Genomic DNA, 14,765 nt, shown 5'->3' with positions numbered 1-14,765 from the left:
ACGAAACCGAGCCGAAAAGCTTTTTTTCTCGGAGCCTTATGGCGCTTCGAGGCTTTCCTCTAGCACTTAGAAGATACTAGAGGTTGGGAGGTCTTAGAGAGAACTTAGAGAGAGAAGAGAATCGCTTTGGTGTGAGAAGTGAGGGAGACCCTCACACCCCCTTTATAGGCTCCAATCCTCGGTTACATTGGGCGTACCCTCGCAGGTACGTTGCGCGTACCTCGGTGCACAGGGCATTCCCGCTTATGCAGCGCCTATGGGAGGACATATGTCTGAAGTCTGATGGGGCGACGTGGCTGATCCGAGGCCAAGCATGCGAGAACGTGGGGCGTTCTGGCTTATTACGCGGAGCGTTCATAGCTTCGTATTTCACACACCCGACTTCTAAATTCCGTAACTTTCGCATACGAGCTCCATTTTTATGTTCCTTATATCCACGCGTAGGTGGCAACGTACTTTACAAGTTTCGTTTAGACTTCGTCGGCTAAATTTGACGTTATTTTTAAAGTTATATTTTTAACAGGCCGGGACATGTAAAGTCCGTTAAAAATTCATTACTTTGTCATCCGACATCTGTTTTCGTCTGTCTTTTTATCGTTGAGCTCCTACTAACGAGATATTAGGTTCTCGTTTAGGTTGTGTTGGCTAAAAATTGGTCGATCTAAGATTCGAACTCCGGGTTGCATACTACTATGCCAAATTTTAGAAAAATCATAACTTTCTCATACGAAGTCAGATTTGGACGTTCTTTTTATGAACGTTCTCCATTTAACGTATACTACGACTTTCATTTAGATCGCTAAGGCTAAAAAGTATTTTTTCGTAAACTCACTTTTTTCATCAGACAACGTCGTGTCGGTTTTGTCGCGAAACTTCGATAGGTCATAACTGCTTCGTTATAACTCGAATTTCGGCGTTCTTTATATTTCTGGAATCTTTGTCATGACTACTACAACTTTCTTCATAGATATTGGGTTTATCTTTTATTTTATTGTTGATGCTTATTTTCATTCTTAATTTATTATATCTTATAAATAAGTATAATGCACATAAAATCACATAATTCACATAATATTCAAGTAATACCTCTTTATTACTTCAAAATAGGATACAATGGTTGACCCTAACCATTACGTATCACACTAATGCTTTGCCTAGAAATACGGGCGTTACAATATAATTGACATAAATATTTTCAGAAGGAAAACCATTATTATTAATTTGAAAGTTAACCACTTCCTCATCAAACTCCATTGAAATCATTCTATTAAAAACATCAATTTTTGTTTTTGTAGTTTTCGTAAAAGACCTTCCCAAAATAATAGAGTTTGTATATGAAGTATCTATGTTCCCCATGTCCATGTAAAAAATAGCGAGAAAAATCAGATTATCCACTTGGAAAAGAACATCATCCAATACACCTTTTGGGTTTACTGTTGAGTGGTCAGCCAACTGTATAATTGTCCAGGTCTTTTGTAAAGTTCCCGTTTTTAATTTCTTAAAAACAAAAAAGGGAAGGACATTAAATGAAGCTCCTAGATCAAGCGTGGATTTTGGAAAACTAAGGTTCCCCAATTTACAAGGAACTGAGAAAATCCCCAGATCCTTACAATCTCATTAACTTTCAGTTTCTTTTTTTTTTTTTTTTTGAAATGCATAAAATTTTCAGAAACTTGGCATAACGAGGGATGTGTTGGATAATATCTAAAAGTGGAAGATTTACTTCAACCTTGCGAAAAATTTCCATAATATCTTCATCATCTCTTTCGCGCGTCGAACTCTTCAGTCTTGATGGGGATGGAGGTAAGGGCTTATATTCTTTCAGATTTGTCTTCACTGGTTTTGGAGTTTCTTTTTCTTTGTTTTCTTCAACTTCTTCTTCAACCGAAACCTCTTCATACTCTTCAGCTTCAGCTCTTTTTCTGTCTCTTCCACATCTCCTTCTTCTATCAGAACTTCTTCAAATTCCTCATCAGCTTTGTTTTCTGGTTCTGATAAGCTTGGCCTCCATAAGTCTTCCCGCTTCTTAAGGAAATAACACTCATATTGTGCTTTGGATTGTTTTCAGTATGTTCCGGTAACTTCTCTTGAGACTCCAAACGTCCCACAGAAGTGGCGAGTTGAGACACCTGCTGTTCTAGATTCTTGATACTTGCTCTAGTTTCTGTCTGGAATGCTTGTGTTCTCATGGCAAGACTCTTCACTATATCTTCTAAGGCCACATTGGAAATGCTGGGTTGCTGATTTTAAGATTGATTCTAACAATTCGGATTCTGACAGTTGGGTTGGTAATGAGAATTTTGCTGAAAGCCCAGTTGCTGATAATTTCACTGCTGATGAAATCCGGGTGGGATCTGATATTGGTGCTTCTACTAAAAATTATTCTGGTAATTATTATGATAGCCTCCAACAACTTTTATTGCAGTTGTATCCACTTGCAGTAACGGACACATATATGTTGGATGTTCCGTCTTCAAACAGATACAACATGGTTTCTTCGCAGCTATTTTTTCTTTCATTAGGAGAAGAACAGCCTTTGTTAGTTTAGATATCTGAGACTCCAGATGAGTGTTGCTGATTTCCTTGACACCCCTTGGCTGATATGGATACCACTCGTCTTCATTTCCGGAATGTTTAGACTCGATCGCCAACTTTTCGATCAGCTCTCTGATTTCAGTTGGTGTCATATCACCAAGGAACCACCACTGGAAGCATTTATCAGGCACCTCTCCATGGGTGCCAGGCCTTCACAAAAACAATTATAAAATTGATAATCGTTGATCCCATGTTAGGGACACCGAACCAGAAGCTTCTTGAATCTTTCCAAGTAAGTATGTAAAGCTCCTTGTCTTCCTTGTTTGGTCCCAAGGATTTCTCATCTCCACTCATGCCTGCTTCTTCAGATTTGGATTCTGACGAATATGTGGGTTCAGATTTGACTAAGGGTGGTGGAGAGTATGTTTTAAGGGTTGTTTTAAGGAGAAGATGGGGGTATTTTTGGAAAAAATGGATCTGGTTCGTTCCACAAGGGAGTGCCTTGTGGTGCGGAGGTTTCTGGAGCTAGGGAGGATGGTGAACCAAAGAGACCAGCTGATCATTTATTTCTTGTTGCTACTTTCTTCAATTTCCATTCAGCTCTTTCGATTTCTGGATCAAAAGTTAAAGGTGTACCTGGACGAAAAATTCTTGGTATAAAACAATCAGAATGCATCGTGTCCCTTGAAACGGTGCCACTTTGTTAGGACCGGTTGTCGTGCGCGTATTATCACTATTGATCGTTTATCACTGCTGGTTGCACTAAAATATAGCACACGGAAGCAGGGTTGAATCCTCATGGACACTGCCTAAAAGTCAATGCCTTTTTGCATCAGGCACATTCTAGTCAAAACAAAAATTATTAAGAAATGGGTTTTGAATTAAACTAAATAAACTAAATTTTGAAATGATATTAAATTTAAACGAAAATCAATATTATAAATGATTTCAGTTTTACTACGACTTTCCTAATCATGCAACTAGCCCAGATCTGATTATTTGAGATATGTTCTATCTAAGCTGGTACTGAGAAAAACTAACAAGCTCTAGTATAATCTCTTTTACCTAAATTAGTTAATCAAAACAAGCTTTTTGAATTAACCCTAACTTTTTATTGTTCAATTAAACAAGCTCTTAATTAAATCTGAAAAATTGCATTAATTTATATGTAAAATTTCCAGCAATATCCAATATTTCTCACAAGCTCGAAAGTGTAAAGATACGATTTCTCAGTTTATAATAAATTCAAATCCCAAACACGGAACCAATTTATTACTTGTAACTTATTACTAATTAATTAGAACAATTATGGATTATATTAATCGATTAACTGGAATGATTAAACCCTAATTAGGCGATCAAACTAACATGAATTTAAAACCAAACATTCATTTAGAACAAAACTGAAGAATCTAGATAGAAACACAAGTCAAAAACCATATCTAAAGGTCAATCACATGAAAAGTGCTAGTCTATTACAGAAATAAAAACTAAGGGTTTAGCCAGACATGGCTAAAATCTGATGAAAACAGATGAAAAGAGACATCAAACAACTAATCTTACTAACCTAACTAAAGGAGATGATCCACAGTCTTCAGATCCAGAAATTGTTGGAATCGGAGAAGAAACGCCTCCAAAATCATATTTTCGTCATCTGGAACTTCAGGAATCGACTAGCATACCAATTCCCCTTACTGGAATGTCATCTTAGTCTATTCATAAGCCTAGCAGAAAAAAGGCAATACATATGATTATATGTAGCAAGGTTGCGATCACATGTTTTTAATACAACACATCTCGGGCCCTTTAATGAAGTAGAATGCTATTTTGGAACTTTTTGGCAAAGTTTTGATCGCATACGGAAAAGTTATGATCACATGTTTTCATTTTTTCTCCCAGGTGAATTTTTGGCATGAAAAAACCTCAAAGACAAGTTGTGAGCATAAATTCGATCGCATAAAGGCTCCATGCGATCGCATGGACAAGAGTTTCGATCGCATGTTTTGCGTAAGTCATCCAAAATTTCGTCTAGTTTTTAGATCATTTTGAATCTCGTCAATCGGAGTTACGGTTCATGAGATATGGTCTAAATACAGACAGGGGGTCAAAGCTGCTAGCAACATCCTTTAGCTTTAGATTGTAGAATCTATCTTCGTGTGATCAATTCGATCGAATGTTTCTTGACCAAAACAACTTCCAAGGACATGTATTGATTATTTACACAAATTCCAGAACAGTTCAAGGACATCAAGTCTACTGGTCTACTAGTAAAATAAATATTTATCTTAAGAGAAGGTTCAAAGGGTAACACTTACCTATCCTATACATGATTCAACTACTGGATTTTACCTAAGCAACTTGCGTTGAAGCAATTTTCATTCATGTGGAGGATTGTTGGAAAATTAGTTTTACTAACTTCCAAAAAATGATTTTTTCCTAATTTTTAGCACGTATTTTGGTCTCTAAATATTATCAAAACGGACTAATGATTGTATATTCATGTTCTCCTCCATGATACCTTCGTCTCGATATATCACACGTCTCAAACGGATTAAAATGGAATGATAAATTACTTGACAAGGTAAGGTAGTTGTAAGAGAATAATATATGGGTTAAGTGGGTTTTTAACTCATCCCACATTGGTGGGAGAATGAAAAGAAAATGGGTATATAACTACAAATCCTAGCTAACTTTGTAAGAATTATAGAACCAAGACTCTTTCGTGTGCGCGCACGAAGGGGGTAGAAATGCGAGCCAGTTTGGCTTTGGGCCACTAAACTTGTGTGCATATGTATGCATCACCTGTCGGCCAAAAGAGTTCAAGGACCTTTTTGCATTTTTTTCTTTTCATTTAAATAGTTATAAACCCGAAATTAAATGGCATATTTTGGTTTTGATATCTTGATTAATTGGCCCATTTATTCTTGACAGTTACAATTTTGAATTAATCATATCAGTTACGTTTTGCAATATAAATATTGCATCTCTTTCACTGATAGGGTGATACCAAATGATTGGATCGTATTTTTCTCTCTTCCAATTACATTTCTGCTTCTTCCTCCTTCTGCAACCAAGGTATTTTCCGGGATTAGTGAGGGTTCGGGTAATCTGAAGAATCGTTTTCCGTTGTTTTATCTTGGGAAACAAATGCCTATATAGGGTGAATTTTTTTTAAGGAAATTGTGTTTAACACAAGCCTCAACTAATTTTCTTTTCGTTTGTTGTTTTGTGTAGTTTGGGTGATATTCTCCTAACACCATTTCCCTTGGTGACTCCACGATAACCGACTACTGATCACACATAAAAGGAATACCTAAGGTTTTGGAGAATATCGAGTCACCGGTACTGGAAAAGAACCTCATCATCTATCCAATCAATGGGCTCTCTCCATGTTTTGATCAAATCGCAAACATGATTCGTCATCGATCTCCGTTTTCGACGTTCCTTGAGATGAGTTCCATACTCCTTCTCGAAGAATATTACATGAATCAAGTTTTCCCTATTTAACCAACTTGAGTCATCGATCCCCTTTCCGACGTTCCATGCTTCCTCGTCGACTCTTTAATGGTTGATGCTTCCACGCATGGCAACAATTCTCGCAACAACAACCATCGGAGATAAGGTGGTCACGGTGGTAAAAAACAGTCGTGGTGGTCGTCGGCCACACTTTCACGATGACCGACAATACCACTCTAACCCTTATACTGCTCTTGTAGGATTCTAGTGGGCTTCGTCCCCACTTCTGGTCAAAAAAAAAATTCAAAACGCAGGCCTCCTGCCCATGTCGAATTAGCATGCTCGCGATTATTCATTACATCCCACCTGGAGGCCCGATAATACTTGTAGACCACATGCCTACGTTGTTGCTCATTCCTCCACCCAATCCCCTGTTTGGACCGACTCCTCGTTTCTGGCTACTTCCGACCAAGCAACTATGTTACTAGAAATTTTCAATGCTATGGACCTTTGTGGCCCAACAAATGGCGGTTGGTTCATGGATACATGGGCTACGTCACACATTCATGTAAACTAAGGTATACTTCAAACTATTCATCCTAAACGCAATATTTGTTCGGTTATTTCAGTTATGGATCATTAGATGTAACTAAATCCGATTCCTCCACCCTTTCCACTCATAATCCTTATCGCAGATTACACCTTCACAATATTTTGATTACCCCTCAAATTATTAAAAATCTTGTTTCTTTTTTGAAAATGTACTCGTGATAATAATTGTTCAATTGAGTTTGATGCTTATGGTTTTTATGAAGGATTTCCTGACCAAACAGGTTCTTCTTCGTTGTGATAGTTCTAGTGATCTCTACCCAATTACTTCCTCGTCTCCTCAAAATTTTGCAGTTGTCATCAGTCTTTTTGGCGTCATCGCCTTGTTTATCCCAATGCTCATGTATTTAAGTCTTTACTTTCTAGTCAATCTATTAAATATAATAAAACTAAGTCTAATGTTCCTTGTCCAGCGTGTCAAGCGGGAAAACCTGTTTGACTTCCATTTAGTTCTTCTGATTCTTTTTTTCTTTTCCTTTTGATGTAATACATTCCGATGTTTGGACATCTTCTTTATCTAGTTTCGGTGGTTTAAAATACTATGTTTTATCTTAGATCAATTCTCGCATTATGTATGGGTTTACCTTTGAAACAAAAGACGATGTTTTTAGCAAATTTATTCGTTTCCGTTCCCTTGTTAGAAATCAATTTAACCCGTAGATTAAATCCTTTCAATGTGAGAACCTTGGAGGGGGATTCATAATTTCATTCTCTTTGTGATTCTAATGGCATCAAAATCCGTTTTTCATGTCCTTACACATCTCAACAAAACGGTAAATTTGAACGTATGTTACTCACTATAAATAACATTGTTCGAACCTTTCAATTTCACTCTCATCTTCCCCCATAAATTTGGGTGGAAACTCTTCACACCTCGTGTCAGCTTCTTAATATTCTTCCCTCCACTACCATTAATAATGACACTCCATATCACAAACTTTTTTGTAAAATACCAACCTACAATCACATACGTGATTTTGGGTGCCTATGTTATCCGCACCTCAACTTAACTCACAAACTTGTCCTTTGTACTACTCCATGTATCTTTCTTGGATACCCATCCAACCACTGTGGCTTCTGATGCTAAGATATGTTATCAAAGAAAATCATAATTTCTCGACATGTTGTCTTTGATGAAACTATGTTTCCGTATGGATCATTCACCCCTAATCACCCTCCGTTATATGACTTTCTTGATGACCACTCCAACTCCTCTTCCGTTGCTCACACTCTTTTGTACTTCCACCATTCCAACAGCCCCTGTCTCGTTGAGTACTCTTACGAACATCCCTTTAGCAATAAGTTCTTCCTCCACTGCTGCCACCGCCGATCCTCTTCCCCCCCCCCTCCCTGAAAAACCACTCTTCAGTTGTTCCTCTAAGTTCAAAAACCTCTCTCACCACTAATCCCTCTCCTAACACCACTATTTCTCATCACTTGCTCATTTTATCTAAACACGATATTTCCAAACCTATCCATCATCTTAATTTCCTCACTCAAACTGAATCCCTCACTCTGTGGTCTTACTTACATGCATTAAATGATCCTCACTGGCTAAAATCAATGCAAGACAAATATAATGCTTTGAGGGTTAACAAAACATGGGTTCTTGTTCTGATACCACTGAAGGGTAACATTGTTTGGTCCGTTGGGTTGTTTAAAAAGAAGTGAAATGTTGATGGCACATTAAACAAGTATACAACACGCTTGGTTGAAAATAGGAAAAGTCAACTCCTGGGCATTGATTGCGATGAAATTTTTAGTTGTGTGGTCAAATCGGCTACAATTTATACTATTCTTAGCATCGTTGTGCCTCATCATTAGCATGTTCTTCAGCTAGATGTGAAGAATGTGTTTCTTCATGGTCATCTCCAAGAGACATTATACATGCATCAACCCCTAGCTTTCATGACTCGAATCATCTGAGGCATGTATGTCTTCTTTAAAAGTCGTTATATGGTCTGAAACAAGCTCTTCGAGCATGGTATCAACAATTTGTGCAGTATGCCATGAACATTAAATTCACTCAGAGTTGATGTGACTCTTCTTTGTTTGTTTACCGTACTGGGAAGACCATGATATATTTATTACCTTATGTTGATGATATTGTTCTCACAACATCTTCTCAGGCTCTTTTACATCAGATTCTTTCATCTCTTAGCAAAGAGTTTACTATGACTGACCTTGGGGCTCTTAACTGTTTTTTTTTTTGGAATTTCGGTCGATCACACTTCCACGAGTATGTTTCTAAAGAAGTACCATCTTGACATTCTTCAGCAGGCTAATATGCTGACATGTTAATCCATGTTGTACTTCAGTTGACAGTCAATCCAAGCTTTGATGTCTCCAATTGCCGATTTCACTTTAATTCTCAGTTCGTAGGTGCTCTTCAGTATCTTACATTCACTCATCTTGATATTGTGTTTGTTGTTCAGCAAATATGCCTCTACATTCTTGAACCCCAAGAGCCACATTTGCACGCGTTAAAATGTGTCTTACGGTATTAACGTGGTACCGTCAAACATGACAGTCAAATTCATTCATCTTCCTCTCCGGATCTTATTTCTTACTCTGATGTAGACTTGGGGTGCCCTACAACTCGTCGATCTACATTAAGTTATTGTGTTGTTCTTGGTATGAATATTATTTCATGGTTGTCTAAACGATAAGCTACTATCTCCCGCTCCAGTACCGAAGGAAAATATCGCGGTGTGGCTAACATTGTAGCCGAGACCTCTTGGTTTTGTAACATTCTTCATGAACTTCACTTTTCTCCAACAATGGCTACGATTGTGTATTGCGATAAACTTAGTGCAATTTATCTCCCCATGAATTTGGTGCAACATCAACGCACCAAACATATTAAGATAGACATTCATTTTATTCGAGAGAAAGTTGTCATAGGTGACATTCGGGTGCTCCATGTTCCAACCCCATCTTAGTATGCTGAAATTTGCACTAAAGGGATTCCATCATCGCTATTTATTGAGTTCCGATCCAGTGTGAGAGTTCATTATTCACCTCTCGTTACGATTGCGAGGGATTTAGCGGATATATATATATATATATATATATATATATATATATATATATATATATATATATATATATATATATATATAGTCTAGCCCATATTGGTTTGCTGTGGCCCAAGGCCCTTTGTATATTTCCTTGTATTGTCTGGTATATATATTTTGCATATTAATGAATGAGGGGATATGAGATTCACGTGGACTTTCACTTTTTGGTATTTGGTGGGATATTTTCTGTCCTATGTCTAACTTTTGATAGTCTTTTAATTTAAACATATAATTCTAACTTGAATGTTATGCAAAACAAAGTGTTTTGATGAGGTGATTATTACTGTGTTTTGGGTACTGTAGAAGTTTCAAAACAATTTTTTTTTTGGAATGGTTAAGCCTAAGTGAGCAGATACTTTTGACGACATCATTCCCACTCGCACTTTTGGATTTTTAATATGTGCAAAAAATTGTAAGATGAACTTTAGTTAGTTACCCAACCCTTGTTCACCTTCTTCTAATTTGAAATATGTTTTATATTACTTCCTTGCTAGTCTTTTAATCTAACCATGCTGTTTAAAAAAATGTATATATCCCTAAATGCCCCAAAAGGTTGTCATTGAGTAGTAAGTTTTTAGCATCTTGAATTGTCAAAAATCAAAATCACATGTTGTGTTCGTGATATCCATTTTTGTTGTGAACCATGTTAACTTTTTATTTATACAGAAAAAAATTTTAATTCAAATATATATAACAGCAAATTCAAAACTTAATTAGTATAGAAACTGTATCTCTATTTTATTTGTAAAATAACCGTTGAAAGTTTTCTAAAACTCTGCCTCGCGCATATATAGCGTCTTTGTATTTCTAGCATGTATACGATTTTTTTCTACCGAAACTATAATTAATGGTTAAAAGATTAACCTACTTGTTTGTGGAAGAATATAAAATACACTCAAATCTTTTTAGAGTATGTTTTTAATTATCTTTAAAAAAAAGAGAAAGCTGTTAGCTATACTTGTTCTATATTGTTTTCCACATGTTTATGAAAAATATCGTTATTTTTGGTTGGAGTCTTCACGAATGTAGTTTATGACCACTTTTGCGTTTTGAATGATAAACTGGCGATACTTTTTAGTTTTGGATAATTACAATGAGATTTTCCAGATAATGTGGTAGATATGTGCCCCAACTGAGACAAAGTTTGTTGAATTCCAATTAATTCGACATGGTTTACTACCAACTAATACGATGATGGATTAAATACGAGATTTTTCTTATAAGATTATTACCTAAAAAATTAAAAGAAAAATTACCGTTTTTTTTAAAAATATTTAAAATATTCTAATAGAATAGCAGACTGTAAATATTTTAATGTGATTTTTAAAATATTAAAATATTCTATTAGATTTGTCAGATATGTAGAATATTATAATATTTTACTAGAATATGTAAAAAAATATATTTTTTATTTTTTATTTTTTGTATTTTTTTAAATTTCTTTTGGAAAATTTAATTCAGAAAAAATATTTGAAAAAAAAATTCGAAAATTTTCAATTATTTTGCATTTTAAAAATGTTTTTTTTATCTACTAAATGAGTAGCTAGGATGAGCGGCTATGATTGCGTCTCACGCTCTCACAAAATTAGACTGTCTCACATGAACATACATACATATATATATATATATATATATATATATATATATATATATATATATATATATATATATATATATATATATATGAAAAAGTTCAACAAAGAACAATTATTAATCAAGGAACCAATGAGCCATTCCAAAGCATAGAAATTTAAAGCGATCAATGGCAAAAGGAAAAGTTGTAGACTTTTACAATGGACGCGCATGTACTAGATTATAACAAAACTCACTTCTTCTTTTTTTCGTTTATAACTTTTTTAAGCCATGTTTTTTATCGAAAAAAAAACCCGAGTAAACCGTTGTTCACGATTTTTCGTCCTCTTTCCAAAGAGATTTATGATGATATATAAAAAACGAACTTTTTTTTCTTCGAAAACCCACTTCATTTTCTTTGTTGAAAAGTTAAGGTCTATTTTTTTATAGAAAAAATTAATAAATATATCAAAATTCAAGTTTTTTTGTACTTTTTAAATATAGATTCATATTCATGTAAAAAAACGATATTTCCGTTCAGATTCAAAGTGTGCATAATAGTAAGTCAGATTCACAGTGTGAATCTGAACTGATCGGAGCTTTTTCACATTGTGAATGTTAAAAATTGAAATATTTATAGTTTAGATTCACAGTGTGAATCTACACTGATAAATTTTTTTTTTGTGTGAACCTTCTCATATTTACAGTGTGCATAATAGTAAGTCAGATTCACAATGTGAATCTGAACTGTTAGAGTTTTTTCACAATGTGAATGTTAAAAATTAAAATATTTACAGTTTAGACTCATAGTGTAAATCTACATTGTTCAAGGTTTTTTTTTTTTTAAATCGGTGTTGATGTTTATTTATAGAGTACAAAAATTAATATTTTTGGTATAATTATTATTTTTTTTTTTGATAAAAATAAACTTAAATATTGAAAAAACTAATAAAATGAAGTGGGTTTTTTTCGAAAAAAAAAATATTTTTTATATATCAACATGGATCTGTATGGAAAGAGAACGAAAAATCAAGAACAACGACATTTAGTTTTTTTTATAAAAAAATGTGGCCTAAAAAAAATTTTAAACGAAAAAAAAGAGGTGGGTTTTTTTGGTAAAGAGGTGAATTTTTTGGTATAATCTAGTATGTGTGCGTCCAATATAAAAGTGTACGTCGATTTCCTTGGTCGTTGATCATTATGATTTCGAATGTGATATGATTTCCGACGCTCACAATTGGTTCTTTGATTCCTTGTTAATTATGGTTCTCTATTGAACCTCACTATATATATATATATATATATATATATATATATATATATATATATATATATATATATATATATATATATATATATATATATAGTTTATAACCCGTGGGAACCACGGTTAGAAAATTAATTAAACTTTCTAAATAAAAACTCAAAAATATTAATTAATAATTTTAAATAACTTATTAATTAAAAGATATTTTTTAGTTATATATAAAATTATAATCGTTGATTCAAATAAATACGTAAAATATATATCATCTTATAATTTGTATAAATTTTATTTTATTATAATTGGTATAAATTTTATTTTATTTTTATTCTAATATTATTAATTTAATGTTATTAAAATGTGATTTAAATTTTGAAATTTGAAATTTGAAATGGAGAATTAATAGATTGACAAGTGTCATGATATTAATTACAATGCCTAACATGGTGACACATGGCAAAAGAACTACTCTTTTATTAGTGTATATATATATATATATATATATAGAGAGAGAGAGAGAGAGAGAAAGAGAGAGTGAGAGAGAGAGAAGATAGAGAGAGAGATGATCATTTGAGAACTCATAGTTTTTCGAGAACCTGAGAACTAAAAGTGGAGCATTGAATCAAAACAAGGGATGGTCAAGATGCATTGTGGCATTTTTGTAAATAAGTGGAAAAATAAAAGGACAGGGGCATCAGAATTACATGGAATTAGGGGCATTTTAGGTTTATAGAAATTGACTCATACACATACATCTCTAGATCACCATTCCTTATCAGATTGATTTTCTCTCTCTCTCTCTCTATCTCTCTCTCTCCACCGTATCTCTTCCCCTCGTCTCTATCCTCCCTTAATCGGTCCACCTCTACGTCTGTAAACAATGAACATCGGTTACACCAATCAACAATCTTTCATATCCAGATCATCGGTGAAGAATTTACGAGCCTATAGATCGACAATGTTCGTGTTCACCTTCGATTGCGATATTTGAAGCCCTAAATCGCCCGATTCATGATTATCGATTCATCGAGATCGATCAACAATGATCTATCAAGTTTTTGTAAGCATCGATTTGTCATCATTGATCAGCTCCCGGGATCAGAAAGTCAAGCATATGACCATGGAAATTCATTTAGGTCCAGCTAGTGTTTGTTTATAGCAGATGGATAGTGTGCTTTCTTAAGATGGAAAGCAAGATCCAGATGTCAATGGCTAGTGTACAATTGACAAATCATGAGGTTAATTCATCCCTGCGCTTCTCTCACTTGTTAATGCTCATGTATTCAGGTATTATTATGCTAGAATTTCTTGCTTATCTCGTTGATTATTTTGCTACAATTTGTTGTCTATCTTGGTGTTTATTATGCTAGAATACGTTTCCTATATTTGTGTTCTTGAGTTTTTTCTTGGTTTTCATAATTTGTATGTTATCTTTCTAAGTTAACAACCGATTTTATGATCATACACCAACTGTTTGATTAAAATCCTCAATGAACTTAACAACCAATTTTTTGTGTTAGATTATTGTTAAAATCATCAGAATATTTAGCAAACAGACACCATTGATGTTTAATGAATTTCATTTTCTAAATATTGGAATAATTTCTTATTCTGAACAAGTAGTTCTCAGGAGTTAGTGACAATTTTTGTCCCTTCCCAAACACCATTTCAACAAAAGGAAAGCACTTCACAAGCTGCGAAACGTCACTAGAATAACATTATAATAGATTAACACTCAACTTTACTTCCTATTTATATACTTGAATGTAGGGATGAGCATTAGAACCGCTGGAACCGAAACCGGAAAGGAACCGGAACCGGAATTGGTAATAAGGTCCGGTTACCAGTTCTCCATTTTTATGAAAAACGGTGTGACAACCCGAAATTTATTTCGTCATTTTTAACCCCTCCTTCCGTTAATAAGCCTCGCTTTATTAATTGTCTGTTAACCTTTTGGAAGAGGTAAATTAATTTGGGACTTTTATAATGACTTTGTAAGGGTTGAAATAAATTAGAAACACCACAATATTCCCTTGAAAATTTTTAGTTTCAACCAAGTCAAAATACGACCATTTAATCGGGTGCGACCAAAAGCCCCGTTTAACGTCAGTATCGGGTAGATTTCCACTGAGCCACAAGCTCAACCCCTATATAAGGGGGAGTGGACTCCATTCACACTCTTTCCACTCTCTCTACACTCTCTTTACAATTTGTTTTCGAGCCAAAAACGCCCATTCCGAGCCCCAAAC

Source organism: Lactuca serriola, chromosome 4 (assembly GCF_051521515.1).
Source record: "Lactuca serriola cultivar US96UC23 chromosome 4, Lser_US96UC23_V15, whole genome shotgun sequence".
In the NCBI taxonomy this organism is placed as follows: Eukaryota; Viridiplantae; Streptophyta; class Magnoliopsida; order Asterales; family Asteraceae; genus Lactuca; species Lactuca serriola.
This window is presented reverse-complemented; position numbering follows the sequence as displayed.